The sequence below is a fragment of the Orcinus orca genome, chromosome 7, assembly GCF_937001465.1.
Source record: "Orcinus orca chromosome 7, mOrcOrc1.1, whole genome shotgun sequence".
NCBI lineage: Eukaryota > Metazoa > Chordata > Mammalia > Artiodactyla > Delphinidae > Orcinus > Orcinus orca.
In genome coordinates this window covers 24,977,289-24,995,136 of record NC_064565.1, presented here as the reverse complement: position 1 = coordinate 24,995,136, position 17,848 = coordinate 24,977,289, and the positions used below count along the sequence as shown (strand labels likewise).

At 44.1% G+C, this 17,848-nt stretch overlaps 2 long non-coding RNA genes across 5 annotated transcripts in view; one reads left to right on the top strand and one right to left on the bottom strand.

Moving 5' to 3' along the window:
* LOC125965018 (uncharacterized) overlaps nucleotides 1-17,848 on the top strand; it is a 171,873-nt gene that overhangs the window by 116,645 nt on the left and 37,380 nt on the right. The window contains exon 1 of one of the 4 annotated variants that reach the window (XR_007478452.1): nucleotides 101-116. The exons of the other annotated variants lie outside the window; for them this stretch is intronic. This is a non-coding gene — a long non-coding RNA (uncharacterized LOC125965018). Of the gene's footprint in view, nucleotides 1-100; nucleotides 117-17,848 lie in introns of those variants that run through there. 4 annotated transcript variants of the gene reach the window in all.
* Nucleotides 1-17,848, bottom strand: part of LOC125965019 (uncharacterized) — a 183,344-nt gene that overhangs the window by 136,204 nt on the left and 29,292 nt on the right. The gene's annotated exons all lie outside the window — the stretch shown is intronic.

The window sequence follows — 17,848 nt, the reverse complement described above, 5'->3', positions numbered from 1 at the left end:
CCTGTTCATCTTCCTCAGAAATAGCAAACTGGGCCAAACACGAGGTTAAAGGCACTGACTCTCCAAGTTGGGAGAGTGTTAGTAAAGCGTATGGAATGTTGCACCCGAGTACCAGGGTACGAAAACTGAGACATAGTTGAACACGTCTCCCTATCACACGGTTGATCATAATCAGTGTTCCACTTGCATGTTTTAGCTGAAGGAAGAATACCTTAAACCTGGAGAGTTGAGGCCCGTGAATGGGTACCATGCAATATGACCACAAAGGGTCTTCATTTGCTCGCCGAACATCTCCAATCCTATCATTGCTGCGTTTATGCCCCTGTACACATGCTTGATTTTCTTTCGGAGACATAGCAATCCATACGTTTTAAGATACTTACGAGTAAGGTACATTCTCAGGCGTTTAATATGGGGTGTTGAGTCCATTTCACTGAGCAAGGAGTAACCCTTGTCTATTCCATATTTGGCTTAAGGAACTTTATCTGTGCTCATTTCAATCTCTGGTTTTATGCAGCACCCCAAATCACCTTTCCCATTAAGCAAGCAAAAGTTGGTTTTCTAAATTTGAGACCCTGTTCTGTTTTGTAATTCAGTTCCTGTATAGCCAAGTTTACATTCTGTGTATTAGTGATATCTTATGATGTTTCTTTTTCTGTGTGAGTTATTTCAGTTAGAATCATCATACCTGAATCCACTCATTATGCTGCTACGGGCCTGATGACATAGATTAAATTGCTGAGTGATATTGCATTGTACGTAAGTACCACAACTTCTTTATCCATTTTTTACTTTCTGCGATATTGAACTTGTACCATAAACGAGGTTCTTGTAAACAGAGCCGTCCCCAACTTTGGGGTGCCTGTGTCTTTTTGATTTTAATTTCCCTAAGCTATAGGACCATAAGTGGAAGTGCACTAGGCTCTGCTGCTTTGGTTTTTAGATGTTTCAGGAAACACCATACACTTCTCCTGAGTCGCTGTTGGCAATTTACATCCCGCCCATCAGCATAACAAGGCTCCCATTTCTCCATGGGCTGTCCTGCCTTTCTGGATTTTACACGTTTTTCAGATGGCCCTTTTGACCGGGGGGGAAGTGAGACTTCATTGTAGTGCAGATTTCCTTTGCAAGCTTGCTTGGTTCGCCAAAAAGGGCGTATGCGTTTTTTCCTGAATATATTCAGGAAAAAACGCATACGCCCTTTTGGGCCAAGTGCATCATTGTGGACGTTCTGCCTCTTTTCCTATGCTTTAAATGCAATTCCAGTCTACCTCCTGAAATCGGTTTCCTGCAATTCTGCCCCGCTTTCAAGTCCTAGTGGCAGCCTTACTTCAGTATATTTTTGGACGATAGCTGTCATTTATAACTCTGCAGGTTTGTGAATTACAGTGCCCCTGAACTCCTTTCTTCAACTGGTTTTCTTGTGAGCTGGCCGCAACACCGCAGGATTGCTTCAGGCCCTAATCTGGTTCCGGCACGGCACGCTGAGCCTTTGGTTAATTCCTCTTCCTGGTGGGAAATGAGAGTTAAATTTGCCCGTCCAGACACCTCCAGCTAGTCTCCCATTGGTTCTCCGTATTCCTGTTCATCTTCTGCAGAATTTGCAAACTGGGCCAAACAGGAGGTTAAAGACACTGACTCTCCAAGTCGGGAGAGTGTTAGTAAAGCGTCTGGAATGTTGCACCCGAGTACCAGGGGTTGAAAACTGAGACATATTTGAACACGTCTCCTGATCACACAGTTGATCATACTCTGGGTTCCACATGCATGTTTTAGCTGAAGGAAGAATACCTTAAACCTGGAGAGTTGAGACCCGTGGAATGGGTACCATGCAATATGACTTCAAAGGGTCTTCATTTGCTCACCGAACCTCTCCAATCCTATCACTGCTGCAGTTATGCCCCTGTACACACGCTTGATTCTCTTTCGGAGACATAGCAATCCATAGGTTTTAAGATACTTACTAGTCAGGTACATTCTTAGGCGTTTAATATAGGGTGTTGAGTCCATTTCATTGTGCAAGGAGTAGCTCTTGTGTATTACATATTTTGCTTAAGGAAGTTTATCTGTGTTCAATTCAATCTCTGGTTTTATGCAGCACCCCAACTCACCTTTCCCCTTAAGCAAGCATAAGTTGGTTTTCTAAATTTGAGACCCTGTTCTGTTTTGTAATTCAGTTCCTGTGTAGCCAAGTGTACATTCCGTGTGTTAGTGATATCTTATGATGTTTCTTTTTCTGTGTGACTTATTTCAGTTAGAATCATCATACCTGAATCCACTCATTATGCTGCTACGGGCCTAATGACATAGATTTCTTTGCTGAGTGATATTGCATTGTACGTAAGTACCACAACTTCTTTATCCATTTTTCACTTTCTACGATTTTGAACTTGTACCGTAAATGAGGTTCTTGTAAACTGAGCAGTCCCAAACTTTGGGGTGGCTGTGCCTTTTGATTTTAATTTCCCTAAGCTATAGGACCATAAGTGGAAGTGCCCTAGGCTCTGCTGCTTTGTGTTTTAGGTGTTTCAGGAAACACCATACACTTCTCCCGAGTGGCTGTTGGCAATTTACTTCCCGCCCATCAGCATAACAAGGCTCCCAATTCTCCGTGGCCTGTCCTGCCTTTCTGGATTTTACACTTTTTTCAGATGGCCCTTTTGACCGGGCGGAAGTGAGACTTCATTGCAGTGCAGATTTCCTTTGCAAGCTTGCTTGGTTGGCCAAAAAGGGCGTATGCGTTTGCTCCTGAATATATTCAGCAAAAAACGCATACGCCCTTTTTGGCCAAGTGCATCATTGTGGACGTTCTGCCTCTTTTCCTATGCTTTAAATGCAATTCCAGTATACTTCCTGAAATCGGTTTCCTGCAATTCTGCCCCGCTTTCAAGTCCTCTTGGCAGCCTTACTTCAGTATATTCTTGGACGATAGCTGTCATTTATAACTCTGCAGGTTTGTGAATTACAGTGTCCCTGAGCTCCTTTCTTCAACTCGCTTTCTTGTGAGCTGGCAGCAACACCGCAGGATTGCTTCAGGCCCTAATCTGGTTCCGGCCCGGCTCACTGAGCCTTTGGTTAATTCCTCTTCCTGGTGGGAAATGAAAGTTAAATTTGCCTGGCCAGATATCTCCAGCTAGTCTGTCATTGGTTCTCGCTATTGCTGTTCATCTTCCGCAGAAATTGCAAACTGGGCCAAACAGGAGGTTAAAGGCACTGACTCTCCAAGTCGGGAGAATGTTAGTAAAGCGTCTGGAATGTTGCACCCGAGTACCAAAGGACGAAAACTGAGACATATTTGAACACGTCTCCCGATCACACGGTTGATCATACTCTGGGTTCCACATGCATGTTTTAGCTGAAGGAAGAATACCTTCAACCTGGAGAGTTGAGACCCGTGGAATGGGTACGATGCAATATGACTTCAAATGGTCTTCACTTGCTCACCGAACCTCTCCAATCCTATCACTGCTGCGTTTATGCCCCTGTACACATGCTTGATTCTCTTTCGGAGACATAGCAATCCATAGGTTTTGTTTTGTTTTGTTTTGTTTTTTTGTGGTACGCGGGCCTCTCACTGTCGTGGCCTCTCCGGTTGCAGAGCATAGGATCCGGACGCGCAGGCCCAGCGGCCATGGCTCACGGGTCCAGCTGCTCCGCGGCATGCGGGATCCCCCCAGACCGCGGCACGAACCCGCGGCCCCTGCATCGGCAGGTGGACCCCCAACCACTGCACCACCAGGGAAGCCCCGTAATCCATAAGTTTTAAGATACTTACTAGTCAGGTACATTCTTAGGCGTTTAATATGGGGTGTTGAGTCCATTTCGTTGAGCAAGGAGTAGCTCTTGTCTATTCCATATTTGGCTTAAGGAACTTAATCTGTGCTCATTTCAATCTCTGGTTTTATGCAGCACCCCAACTCACCTTTCCCCTTAAGCAAGCATAAGTTGCTTTTCTAAATTTGAGACCCTGTTCTGTTTTGTAATTCAGTTCCTGTGTAGCCAAGTTTACATTCCGTGTATTAGTGATATCTTATGATGTTTCTTTTTCTGTGTGACTTATTTCAGTTAGAATCATCATACCTGAATCCACTCATTATGCTGCTACGGGCCTGATGACATAGATTTCATTGCTGAGTGATATTGCATTGTACGTAAGTACCACAACTTCTTTATCCATTTTTCACTTTCTGCGATATTGAACTTGTACCATAAACGAGGTTCTTGTAAACAGAGCTGTCACAAACTTTGGGGTGGCTGTGTCTTTTTGATTTTAATTTCCCTAAGCTATAGGACCATAAGTGGAAGTGCCCTAGGCTCTGTTGCTTTGTTTTTTAGATGTTTCAGGAAACACCATACACTTCTCCGGAGTGGCTGTTGGCAATTTGCATCCCGACCATCAGCATAACTAGGCTCCCAGTTCTCCATGGCCTGTCCTGCCTTTCTGGATTTTACACTTTTTTCAGATGGCCCTTTTGACTGGGGGGAAGTGAGACTTCATTGTAGTGCAGATTTCTTTGCAAGCTTGCTTGGTCGGCGAAAACGGGCATATGCGTTTTTTCCTGAATATATTCAGGAAAAAACGCATACGCCCTTTTTGGCCAAGTGCATCATTGTCGACGTTCTGCCTCTTTTCCTATGTTTTAAATGCAATTCCAGTCTACCTCCTGAAATCCGTTTCCTGCAATTCTGCCCCGCTTTCAATTCCTCCTCGCAGCCTTACTTCAGTATATTTTTGGATGATAGCTGTCATTTATAACTCTGCAGGTTTGTGAATTACAGTGCCCCTGAGCTCCTTTCTTCAACTCGCTTTCTTGTGAGCTGGCCGCAACACCGCAGGATTGCTTCAGGCCCTAATCTGGTTCCGGAACGGCACGCTGAGACTTTGGTTAATTCCTCTTCCTGGTGGGAAATGAGAGTTAAATTTGCTCGTCCAGACACCTCCAGCTACTCTCTCATTGGTTCTCCCTATTCCTGTTCATCTTCCGCAGAAATTGCAAACTGGGAAATACAGGAGGTTAAAGGCACTGACTCTCCAAGTCGGGAGAGTGTTAGTTAAGCGTCTGGAAGGTTGCACCCGAGTACCAGGGGACAAAAACTGAGACATATTTGAACACGTCTTCCGATCACATGGTTGATCATACTCTGGGTTCCACATGCATGTTTTAGCTGAAGGAAGAATACCTTAAACCTGGAGAGTTGAGACCCGTGGAATGGATACCATGCAATATGATTTCAAAGGGTCTTCATTTGCTCACCGAACCTCTCCAATCCTCTCACTGCTGTGTTTATGCCCCTGTACACAGGCTTGATTCTCTTTCGGAGACATAGAAATACATAGGTTTTTTTTTTTTTTTTTTTTTTTTTTGTTTTGTGGTACGCGGGCCTCTCACTGTCGTGGCCTCTCCGGTTGCGGAGCATAGGCTCCGGACACGAAGGCCCAGCGGCCATGGCTCACGGGCTCAGCCGCTCCACGGCATGCGGGATCCCCCCAGACCGCGGCACGAACCAACGTCCCCTGCATCGGCAGGCAGACCCCCAACCACTGCGCCACCAGGGAAGCCCCGCAATCCATAGGTTTTAAGATACTTACTAGTCAGGTACATTCTTAGGCGTTTAATATAGGGTGTTGAGTCCATTTCGTTGAGCAAGGAGTAGCTCTTCTCTATTCCATATTTGGTTTAAGGAACTTTATCTGTGCTCATTTCAATCTCTGGTTTTATGCAGCACCCCAACTCACCTTTCCCCTTAAGCAAGCATAAGTTGGTTTTCTAAATTTGAGACCCTGTTCTGTTTGTAATTCAGTTCCTGTGTAGCCAAGTTTACATTCCGTATATTAGTGATATCTTATGATGTTTCTTTTTCTGTGTGACTTATTTCAGTTAGAATCATCATAGCTGAATCCACTCATTATGCTGCTACGGGCCTGATGACATAGATTTCATTGCTGAGTGATATTGCATTGTACCTAAGTACCACAACTTGTTTATCCATTTTTCACTTTCTGCAATATTGTACTTGTACTGTAAACGAGGTTCTCGTAAGCAGAGCCGTCCCAAACTTTGGGGTGGCTGTGTCTTTTTGATTTTAAATTCCCTAAGCTATAGGACCATAAGTGGAAGTGCCCTAGGCTCTGTTGCTTTGTTTTTTAGATGTTTCAGGAAACACCATACACTTCTCCCGAGTGGCTGTTGGCAATTTACATCCCGCCCATCCGCGTAACATGGCTTCCAGTTCTCCATGAACTGTCCTGCCTTTTTGGATTTTACACTTTTTTCAGATGGCCCTTTTGACCGGGGGGAAGTGACACTTCATTGTAGTGAAGATTTTCTTTGAAGCTTCCTTGGTTGGCCAAAAAGGGCGTATGCGTTTTTTCCTGAATATATTCAGGAAAAAACGCATACGCCCTTTTTGGCCAAGTGCATCATTGTGGACATTCTGCCTCTTTCCTATGCTTTAAATGCAATTCCAGCCTACCTCCTGAAATCGGTTTCCTGCAATTCTGCCCCGCTTTGAAGTCCTCTTGGCAGCCTTACTTCAGTATATTTTTGGATGATAGCTGTCATTTATAACTCTGCAGGTTTGTGAATTACAGTGCCCCTGAGCTCCTTTCTTCAACTCGCTTTCTTGTGAGCTGGGTGCAACACCGCAAGATTGCTTCAGGCTCTAATCTGGTTCCGGCACGGCATGCTGAGCCTTTGGTTAATTCCTCTTCCTGGTGGGAAATGAGAGTTAAATTTGCCCGTCCAGACACCTCCAGCTAGTCTCTCATTTGTTCTCCCTATTCCTGTTCATCTTCCGCAGAAATTGCAAACTGGGAAATACAGGAGGTTAAAGGCACTGACTCTCCAAGTCGGGAGAGTGTTAGTAAAGTGTCTGGAATGTTGCACCCGAGTACCAGGGGATGAAAACTGAGACATATTTGAACACGTCTTCCGATCACATGGTTGATCATACTCTGGGTTCCACATGCATGTTTTAGCTGAAGGAAGAATACCTTAAACCTGGAGAGTTGAGACCCGTGGAATGGATACCATGCAATATGATTTCAAAGGGTCTTCATTTGCTCACCGAACCTCTCCAATCCTATCACTGCTGTGTTTATGCCTCTGTATACAGGTTTGATTCTCTTTCGGAGACATAGCAATCCATAGGTTTTTTTTGTTTTGTTTTTTTTGTGGTACGCGGGCCTCTCACTGTCGTGGCCTCTCCGGTTGCGGAGCATAGGCTCCGGACGCGCAGGCACAGCGGCCATGGCTCACTGGTCCAGCTGCTCCACGGCATGCGGGATCCCCCCAGACCACGGCCCAAACCTGCGTCCCCTGCATCGGCAGGCGGACCCCCAACCACTGCGCCACCAGGGAAGCCCTGCAATACATAGGTTTTAAGATACTTACTAGTCAGGTACATTCTTAGGCGTTTAATATGGGGTGTTGAGTCCATTTTGTTGAGCAAGGAGTAGCTCTTGTCTATTCCATATTTGGCTTAAGGAACTTTATCTGTGCTCATTTCAATCTGTGGTTTTATGCAGCACCCCAACTCACCTTTCCCCTTAAGCAAGCATAAGTTGGTGTTCTAAATTTGGGACCCTGTTCTGTTTTGTAATTCAGTTCCTGTGTAGCCAAGTTTACAGTCCGTGTATTAGTGATATCTTATGATGTTTCTTTTTCTCTGTGACTTATTACAGTTAGAATCATCATACCTGAATCCACTCATTATGCTGCTATGGGCCTGATGACATAGATTTCATTGCTGAATGATATTGCATTGTACGTAACTACCACACTTTCTTTATCCATTTTTCGCTTTATGAAATATTGATCTTGTACCGTAAACCAGGTTCTTGTAAATAGAGCCGTCCCAAACATTGGAGTGGCTGAGTCTTTTTGATTTTAATTTGCCTAAGCTATAGGACCATAAGTGGAAGTGCCCTAGGCTCTGTTGCTTTGTTTTTTAGATGTTTCAGGAAACACCATACACTTCTCCCCAGTGGCTGTTGGCAATTTACATCACGCACATCAGCATATGAAGGCTCCCAGTTCTCCATGGCCTGTCCTGCCTTTCTGGATTTTACACTTTTTTCAGATGGCCCTTTTGAGCAGGGGGAAATGAGACTTCATTGTAGTGCAGATTTCCTTTGCAAGCTTGCTTGGTTGACCAAAAAGGGCATATGCGTTTTTTCCTGAATATATTCAGGAAAAAAGGCATATGCACTTTTTGGCCAAATGCATCATTGTGGACGTTGTGCCTCTTTTCCTATGCTTTAAATGCAATTCCAGTCTACCTCCTGAAATCGGTTTCCTGTAATTCTGACCCACTTTCAAGTCCTGTTGGCAGCCTTACTTCAGTATATTTTTGGACGATAGCTGTCATTTATAACTCTGCAGGTTTGTGAATTACAGTGCCCCTGAGCTCCTTTCTTCAACTCGCTTTCTTGTGAGCTAGCCGCAACCCCGCAGGATTGCTTCAGGCCCTAATCTGGTTTCGGCACGGCATGCTGAGCCTTTGGTTCATTCCTCTTCCTGGTGGGAAATGAGAGTTAAATTTGCCCGTCAAGACACCTCCAGCTAGTCTCTCATTGGTTCTCCCTATTCCTGTGCATCTTCCGCAGAAATTGCAAACTGGGCCAAACAGGAGGTTAAAGGCACTGACTCTCCAAGTCGAGAGAGGGTTAGTAAAGCGTCTGGAATGTGGCACCCGAGTACCAGGGGACGAAAACTGAGACATATTTGAACACGTCTCCTAATCACACGTTTGATCATACTCTGAGTTCCACATGCATGTTTTAGCTGAAGAAAGCATACCTTAAACCTGGAGAGTTGAGACCCGTGGAATGGGTACCATGCAATATGACTTCAAAGGGTCTTCATTTGCTCACCGAACCTCTCCAATCCTACCACTGCTGCGTTTATTCCCCTGTGCACATGCTTGATTCTCTTTCGGAGACATAGCAATCTCTAGGTTTTAAGATACTTACTAGTCAGGTACATTCTCAGGCGTTTAATATGGGGTGTTGAGTCCATTTCATTGAGCAAGGAGTAGCTCTTGTCTATTACATATTTGGCTTAGGGAACTTTATCTGTGCTCATTTCAATCACTGGTTTTATGCAGCACCCCAACTCACGTTTCCCCTTAATCAAGCATATGTTGGTTTTCTCAATTTGAGACCCTGTTCTGTTTTGTAATTCAGTTCCTGTGTAGCCAAGTTTACATTCCTTGTATTAGTGATATCTTATGATGTTTCTTTTTCTGTGTGACTTATTTCAGTTAGAACCATCATACCTGAATCCACTCATTATGCTGCTATGGGCTTGATGACATAGATTTCATTGCTGAGTGATATTGCATTGTACGTAAGTACCACAACTTCTTTATCCATTTTTCACTTTCTGCAATATTGAACTTGTACCGTAAACGAGGTTCTTGTAAACAGAGCTGTCCCAAACTTTGGGGTGGCTGTGTCTTATTGATTTTAATTTCCCTAAGCTATAGGACCATAAGTGGAAGTGCCCTAGGCTCTGTTGCTTTGTTTTTTAGATGTTTCAGGAAACACCATACACTTCTCCATAGTGGCTGTTGGCAATTTACATCCCGCCCATCAGCATAACAAGGCTCCCAGTTCTCCATGGCCTGTCCTGCCTTTCTGGATTTTACACTTTTTCAGATGGCCCCTTTGACCGGGGGGAAGTGAGACTTCATTGTAGTGCAGATTTCCTTTTCAAGCTTGCTTGGTTGGCCAAAAAGCGCGTATGCGATTTTTTCTGAATATATTCAGGAAAAAACGCATACGCCCTTTTTGGCCAAGTGCATCATTGTGGACGTTCTGCCTCTTTTCCTATGCTTGCAATGCAATTCCAGTCTACCTCCTGAAATCGGTTTCTTGCAATTCTGCCCCGCTTTCAAGTCCTCTTGGCAGCCTTACTTCAGTATATTTTTGGACGATAGCTGTCATTTATAACTCTGCAGGTTTGTGAATTACAGTGTCCCTGAGCTCCTTTCTTCAACTCGCTTTCTTGTGAGCTGGCCGCAACACCGCAGGATTGCTTCCGGCTCTAATCTGGTTTCGGCACGGCATGCTGAGCCTTTGGTTAATTCCTCTTCCTGGTGGGAAATGAGAGTTAAATTTGCACGTCCAGACACCTGCAGCTAGTCTCTCATTGGTTCTCCCTATTCCTGTTCATCTTCTGCAGAAATTGCAAACTGGGCCAAACAGGAGGTTAAAGGCACTGACTCTCCAAGTCGGGAGAGGGTTAGTAAAGCGTCTGGAATGTTGCACCCGAGTACCAGGGGACGACAACTGAGACATATTTGAACACGTCTCCCGATCACACGGTTGATCATACTCTGGGTTCCACATGCATGTTTTAGCTGAAGGAAGAATACCTTAAACCTGGAGAGTTGAGACCCGTGGAATGGGTACCATGCAATATGACTTCAAAGGGTCTTCATTTGCTCACCGAACCTCTCCAATCCTATCACTGCTGCGTTTATGCCCCTGTACACACGCTTGATTCTCTTTCGGAGAAATAGCCATCCATAGGTTTTAAGATACTTACTAGTCAGGTACATTCTTAGGCGTTTAATATGTGGTGTTGAGTCCATTTCATTGTGCAAGGAGTAGCTCTTGTCTATTCCATATTTGGCTTAAGGAACTTTATCTGTGCTCATTTCAATCTCTCGTTTTATGCAGCACCCCAACTCACCTTTCCCCTTAAGCAAGCATAAGTTGGTTTTCTAAATTTGAGACCCTGTTCTGTTTTGTAATTCAGTTCCTGTGTAGCCAAGTTTACATTCCGTGTGTTAGTGATATCTTATGATGTTTCTTTTTCTGTGTGACTTATTTCAGTTAGAATCATCATACCTGAATCCCCTCATTATGCTGCGATGGGCCTCATGTCATAGATTTCTTTGGTGAGTGATATTGCCTTGTACGTAAGTACCACAACTTCTTTATCCATTTTTCACTTTCTGTGATATTGAACTTGTACTGTAAATGATGTTCTTGTAAACAGAGTCGTCCCAAACTTTGGGGTGGCTGTGTCTTTTTGATTTTAATTTCCCTAAGCTATAGGACCATAAGTGGAAGTGCCCTTGGCTCTGTTGCTTTGTTTTTTAGATGTTTCAGGAAACACCATACACTTCTCCACAGTGGCTGTTGGCAATTTATATCCTGCCCATCAGCATAACAAGGCCTCCAGTTCTCCATGGCCTGTCCTGCCTTTCTGGATTTTACACTTTTTTCAGATGGCCCTTTTGATCGGGGGGAAGTGAGACTTCATTGTAGTGCAGATTTCCTTTGCAAGCTTGCTTGGTTGGCCTAAAAGGGCGTATGCGTTTTTTCCTGAATATATTCAGGAAAAAACGCATACGCCCTTTTTGGCCAAGTGCATTATTGTCGACGTTCTACCTCTTTTCCTGTGCTTTAAGTGCAATTCCAGTCTACCTCCTCAAATCGGTTTCCTGCAATTCTGCCCCGATTTCAAGTCCTCTTGGCAGCCTTACTTCAGTATATTTTTGGACGATAGCTGTCATTTATAACTCTGCAGGTTTGTGAATTACAGTGCCCCTGAGCTCCTTTCTTCAACTTCCTTTCTTGTGAGCTGGCCGAAACACCGCAGGATTGCTTCAGGCCCTAATCTGGTTTTGGCACGTCACGCTGAGCCTTTATTTAATTCCTCTTCCTAGTGGGAAATGAGAGTTAAATTTGCCCGTCCAGACACCTCCAGCTAGTCTCTCATTGGTTCTCCCTATTCCTGTGCATCTTCCGCAGAAATTGCAAACTGGGCCAAATAGGAGGTTAAAGGCACTGACTCTCCAAGTCGGGAGAGGGTTAATAAAGCGTCTGCAATGTTGCACCCCAGTACCAGGGGATGACAACTGAGACATATTTGAACACGTCTCCCGATCACACGGTTGATCATACTCTGGGTTCCACATGCATGTTTTAGCTGAAGGAAGAATACCTTAAACCTGGAGAGTTGAGACCCGTGGAATGGGTACCATGCAATATGACTTCAAAGGGTCTTCATATGCTCACCGAACCTCTCCAATCCTATCACTGCTGCGTTTATGCCCCTGTACACACGCTTGATTCTCTTTCGGAGACATAGCCATCCGTAGGTTTTAAGATACTTACTAGTCAGGTACATTCTCAGGCGTTTAACATGGGGTGTTGAGTCCATTTCGTTGAGCAAAGAGTAGCTCTTGTCTATTCCATATTTGGCTTAAGGAACTTTATCTGTGCTCATTTCAATCTCTCGTTTTATGCAGTACCCCAACTCACCTTTCCCCTTAAGCAAGCATAAGTTGGTTTTCTAAATTTGAGACCCTGTTCTGTTTTGTAATTCAGTTCCTGTGTAGCCAAGTTTACATTCCGTGTATTAGTGATATCTTATGATGTTTCTTTTTCTGTGTGACTTATTTCAGTTAGAATCATCATACCTGAATGCACTCATTATGCTGCTACGGCCCTGATGACATAGATTTCATTGCTGAGTGATATTGCATTGTACGTAATACCAAAACTTCTTTATCCATTTTTCACTTTCTGCGATATTGAACTTGTACCGTAAACGAGGTTCTTGTAAACAGAGCCGTCCCAAACTTTGGGGTGGCTGTGTCTTTTTGATTTTAATTTCCTTAAGCTATAGGACCATACGTGGAAGTGCCCTAGGCTCTGTTGCTTTGTTTTTTGGATGTTTCAGGAAACACCATACACTTGTCCTGAGTGGCTGTTGGCAATTTACATCCCACCCATCAGCATAACAAGGCTCCCAGTTCTCCATGGCCTGTCCTGCCTTTCTGGATTTTACACTTTTTTCAGATGACCCTTTTGACCGGGGGGAAGTGAGACTGCATTGTAGTGCAGATTTCCTTTGCAAGCTTGCTTGGTTGGCCAGAAAGGGCGTATGCGTTTTTTCCTGAATATATTCACGAAAAAACGCATACGCCCTTTTTGGCCAAGTCCATCATTGTTGACGTTCTGCCTCTTTTCCTATGCTTTAAATGCAATTCCCGTCTACCTCCTGAAATCGGTTTCCTGCAATTCTGCCCCGCTTTCAAGTCCTCTTGGCAGCCTTACTTCAGTATAATTTTGGACGATAGCTGTCATTTATAACTCTGCAGGTTTGTGAATTACAGTGCCCCTGAGCTCCTTTCTTTAACTCGCTTTCCTGTGAGCTGTCCGCAATACTGCAGGATTGCTTCAGTCCCTAATCTGGTTCAGTCACGGCACGCTGAGCCTTTGGTTAATTCCTCTTCCTGGTGGGAAATGAGAGTTAAATTTGCCCGTCCACACACCTCCAGCTAGTCTCTCATTGGTTCTCCCTATTCCTGTTCATCTTCCGCAGAAATTGCAAACTGGGCCAAACAGGAGGTTAAAGGCACTGACTCTCCAAGTCGGGAGAGGGTTAGTAAAGCGTCTGGAATGTTGCACCGGAGTACCAGGGGACGAAAACAGAGACATATTGGAACACGTCTCCCGATCACATGGTTGATCATACTCTGGGTTCCACATGCGTGTTTTAGCTGAAAGAAGAATACCTTAAACCTGGAGAGTTGAGACCCGTGGAATGGGTACCATGCAATATGACTTCAAAGGGTCTTCATTTGCTCACCGAACCTCTCCAATGTTATCACTGCTGTGTTTATGCCCCTGTACACATGCTTGATTCTCTTTCAGAGACATAGCAACCAATAGGTTTTAAGATACTTACAAGTCAGGTACATTCTTAGGCGTTTAATATGGGGTGTTGAGTCCATTTAGTTGAGCAAGGAGTAGCTCTTGCCTCTTCCATATTTGGCTTAAGGAACTTTATCTGTGCTCATTTCAATCTCTGGTTTTATGCAGCACCCCAACTCACCTTTCCCCTTAAGCAAGCATAAGTTGGTTTTCTAAATTTGAGACCCTGTTCTATTTTGGAATTCAGTTCCTGTGTAGCCAAGTTTACATTCCGTGTATTAGTGATATCTTATGATGTTTCTTTTTCTGTGTGACTTATTTCAGTTAGAATCATCATACCTGAATCCACTCATTATGCTGCTACGGGCCTGATGACATAGATTTCATTGCTGAGTGATACTGCGTTGTACGTAAGTACCACAATTTCTTTATCCATTTTTCACTTCCTGCGATATTGAACTTGTACCGTAAACGAGGTTCTTGTAAACAGAGCCGTCGCAAACTTTGGGGTGGCTGTGTCTTTTTGATTTTAATTGCCCTAAGCTATAGGACCATAAGTGGAAGTGCCCTAGGCTCTGTTGCTTTGTTTTTTAGGTGTTTCAGGAAACACCATACACTTCTCCCAAGTGACTGTTGGCAATTTACATCCCGCCCATCTGCATAACAAGGCTCCCAGTTCTCCATGGCCTGTGCTGCCTTTCTGGATTTTACACTTTTTTGAGGTGGCCCTTTTGACCGGGGGGGAAGTGAGATGTCATTGTAGTGCAGATTTCCTTTGCAAGCTTGCTTGGTTGGCCAAAAAGGGCGTATGTGTTTTTTCCTGAATATATTCAGGAAAAAACACATACGCCATTTTTGGCCAAGTGCATCATTGTCGACGTTCTGCCTCTTTTCCTATGCTTTAAATGCAATTCCAGCCTACCTCCTGAAATCGGTTTCCTGCAATTCTGCCCCGCTTTCAAGTCCTCTTGGCAGCCTTACTTCAGTATAATTTTGGACGATAGCTGTCATTTATAACTCTGCAGGTTTGTGAATTACAGTGCCCCTGAGCTCCTTTCTTTAACTCGCTTTCCTGTGAGCTGTCCGCAATACTGCAGGATTGCTTCAGTCCCTAATCTGGTTCCGTCACGGCACGCTGAGCCTTTGGTTAATTCCTCTTCCTGGTGGGAAATGAGAGTTAAATTTGCCCGTCCACACACCTCCAGCTAGTCTCTCATTGGTTCTCCCTATTCCTGTTCATCTTCCGCAGAAATTGCAAACTGGGCCAAACAGGAGGTTAAAGACTCTGACTCTCCAAGTCGGGAGAGTGTTAGTAAACCGTCTGGAATGTTGCAGCCAAGTACCAAGGGACGAAAACTGAAATATATTTGAACACATCTCCCAATCACATGGTTGATCATACTCTGGGTTCCACATGCATGTTTTAGCTGAAGGAAGAATACCTTAAACCTGGAGAGTTGAGACCCGTGGAATGGGTACCATGCAATATGACTTCAAAGGGTCTTCATTTGCTCACCGAACCACTCCATTCCTGTCACTGCTGTGTTTAGGCCCCTGTACACACGCTTGATTCTCTTTCGGAGACATAGCCATCCATAAGTTTTAAGATACTTACTAGTCAGGTACAGTCTTAGGCGTTTAATATGGGGTGTTGAGTCCATTTCGTTGAGCAAGGAGTAGCTCTTGTCTATTCCATATTTGGCTTAAGGAACTTTATCTGTGCTCATTTCAATCTCTGGTTTTATGCAGCACCCCAACTCACCTTTCCCCTTAAGCAAGCATAAGTTGGTTTTCTAAATTTGAGACCCTGTTCTGTTTTGTAATTCAGTTCCTGTGTAGCCAAGTTTACATTCCGTGTATTAGTGATATCTTATGATGTTTCTTTTTCTGTGTGACTTATTTCAGTTAGAATCATCATACCTGAATCCTCTCATTATGCTGCTGCGGGCCTGATGACATAGATTTCATTGCTGAGTGATATTGCATTGTACGTAAGTAACACAGCTTCTTTATATATTTTTCACTTTCTGCGATATTGAACTTGTACCATAAACGACGTTCTTGTAAAGAGAGCCGTCCCAAACTTTGGGGTTGCTGTGTCTTTTAGATTTTTATTTCCCTAAGCTATAGGACCATACGTGGAAGTGCCCTAGGCTCTGTTGCTTTGTTTTTTGGATGTTTCAGGAAACACCATACACTTGTCCTGAGTTGCTGTTGGCAATTTACATCCCGCCCATCAGCATAACAAGGCTCCCAGTTCTCTATGGCCTGTCCTGCCTTTCTGGATTTTACACTTTTTCAGATGGCCCCTTTGACCGGGGGGAAGTGAGACTTCATTGTAGTGCAGATTTCCTTTGCAAGCTTGCTTGGTTGGCCAAAAAGTGCGTATGCGTTTTTTCCTGAATATATTCAGGAAAAAACGCATATGCCCTTTTTGGCCAAGTGCATCATTCTGGTCCTCCTGCCTCTTTTCCTATGCTTTAAATGCAATTCCAGTCTACCTCCTGAAATCGGTTTCCTGCAATTCTGCGCCGCATTCAAGTCCTCATGGCAGCCTTACTTCAGTATATTTTTGGACGATAGCTGTCATTTATAACTCTGCAGTTTGGGAATTACAGAGCCCCTGAGCTCCTTTCTTCAACTCGCTTTCTTGTGAGCTGGCCGCTAGACCACAAGTATGCTTCAGACACTAATCTGGTTCCGGCTCGGCACGCTGAGCCTTTGGTTAATTCCTCTTCCTGGTGGGAAATGAGAGTTAAATTTGCCCGTCCAGACACCTCCAGCTAGTCTCTCATTGGTTCTCCCTACTCCTGTTCATCTTCCACAGAAATTGCAAACTGGGCCAAACAGGAGGTTAAAGGCACTGACTCTCCAAGTCGGGAGAATGTTAGTTAAGCGTCTGGAATCTTGCACCCGAGTACCAGGGGACGAGAACTGAGATATTTGAACATGTGTCCCAATCACACGGTTGATCATACTCTGGGTTCCACATGCATGTTTTAGCTGAAGGAAGAATACCTTAAACCTGGAGAGTTGAGACCCGTGGAATGGGTACCATGCAATATGACTTCAAAGGGTCTTCATTTGCTCACCGAACCTCTCCAATCCTATCACTGCTGAGTTTATGCCCCTGTACACATGCTTGATTCTCTTTCGGAGACATAGCAAACTCTAGGTTTTAAGATACTTACTAGTCAGGTACATTCTCCGGCGTTTAATATGGGGTGTTGAGTCCATTTCGTTGAGCAAGGAGTAGCTCTTGTCTTACATATTTGGCTTAGGGAACTTTATCTGTGCTTATTTCAATATCTGATTTTATGCAGCACCCCACCTCACCTTTCCCCTTAAGCAAGCATAAGTTGGTTTTCTAAATTTGAGACCCTGTTCTGTTTTGTAATTCAGTTCCTGTGTAGCCAAGTTTACATTCCGTGTATTAGTGACATCTTATGATGTTTCTTTTTCTGTGTGACTTATTTCAGTTAGAATCATCATACCTGAATCCACTCATTATGCTGCTACGTGCCCGATGACATAGATTTCATTGCTGAGTGATATTGCATTGTACGTAAATACCACAACTTCTTTATCCATTTTTCACTTTCTGCAATATTGAACTTGTACCGTAAATGAGGTTCTTGTAAACAGAGCCGTCCCAAACTTTGGGGTGGCTGTGTCTTTTTGATTTTAATTCCCCTAAGCTATAGGACCATAAGTCGAAATGCCCTAGGCTCTGTTGCTTTGTTTTTTAGATGTTTCAGGAAACACCATACACTTCTCCCAAGTGGCTGTTGACAATTTACATCCCGCCCATCAGCATAACAAGCCTCCCAGTTCTCCATGGCCTGTCCTCCCTTTCTGGATTTTACACTTTTTTCAGATGGCCCTTTTGACAGGGGGGGATGTGAGACGTCATTGTAGTGCAGATTTCCTTTGCAAGCTTGCTTGGTTGGCCAAAAAGAGCGTATGCGTTTTTTCCTGAATATATTCAGGAAAAAACGCATACGCCCTTTTTGGCCAACTGCATCATTGTGGACCTTCTGCCTCTTTTCCTATGCTTTAAATGCAATTCCAGTCTACCTCCTGAAATCGGTTTCCTGCAATTCTGCCCCGGTTTCAAGTCCTCTTGGCAGCCTTACTTCAGTATATTTTTGGACGATAGCTGTCATTTAT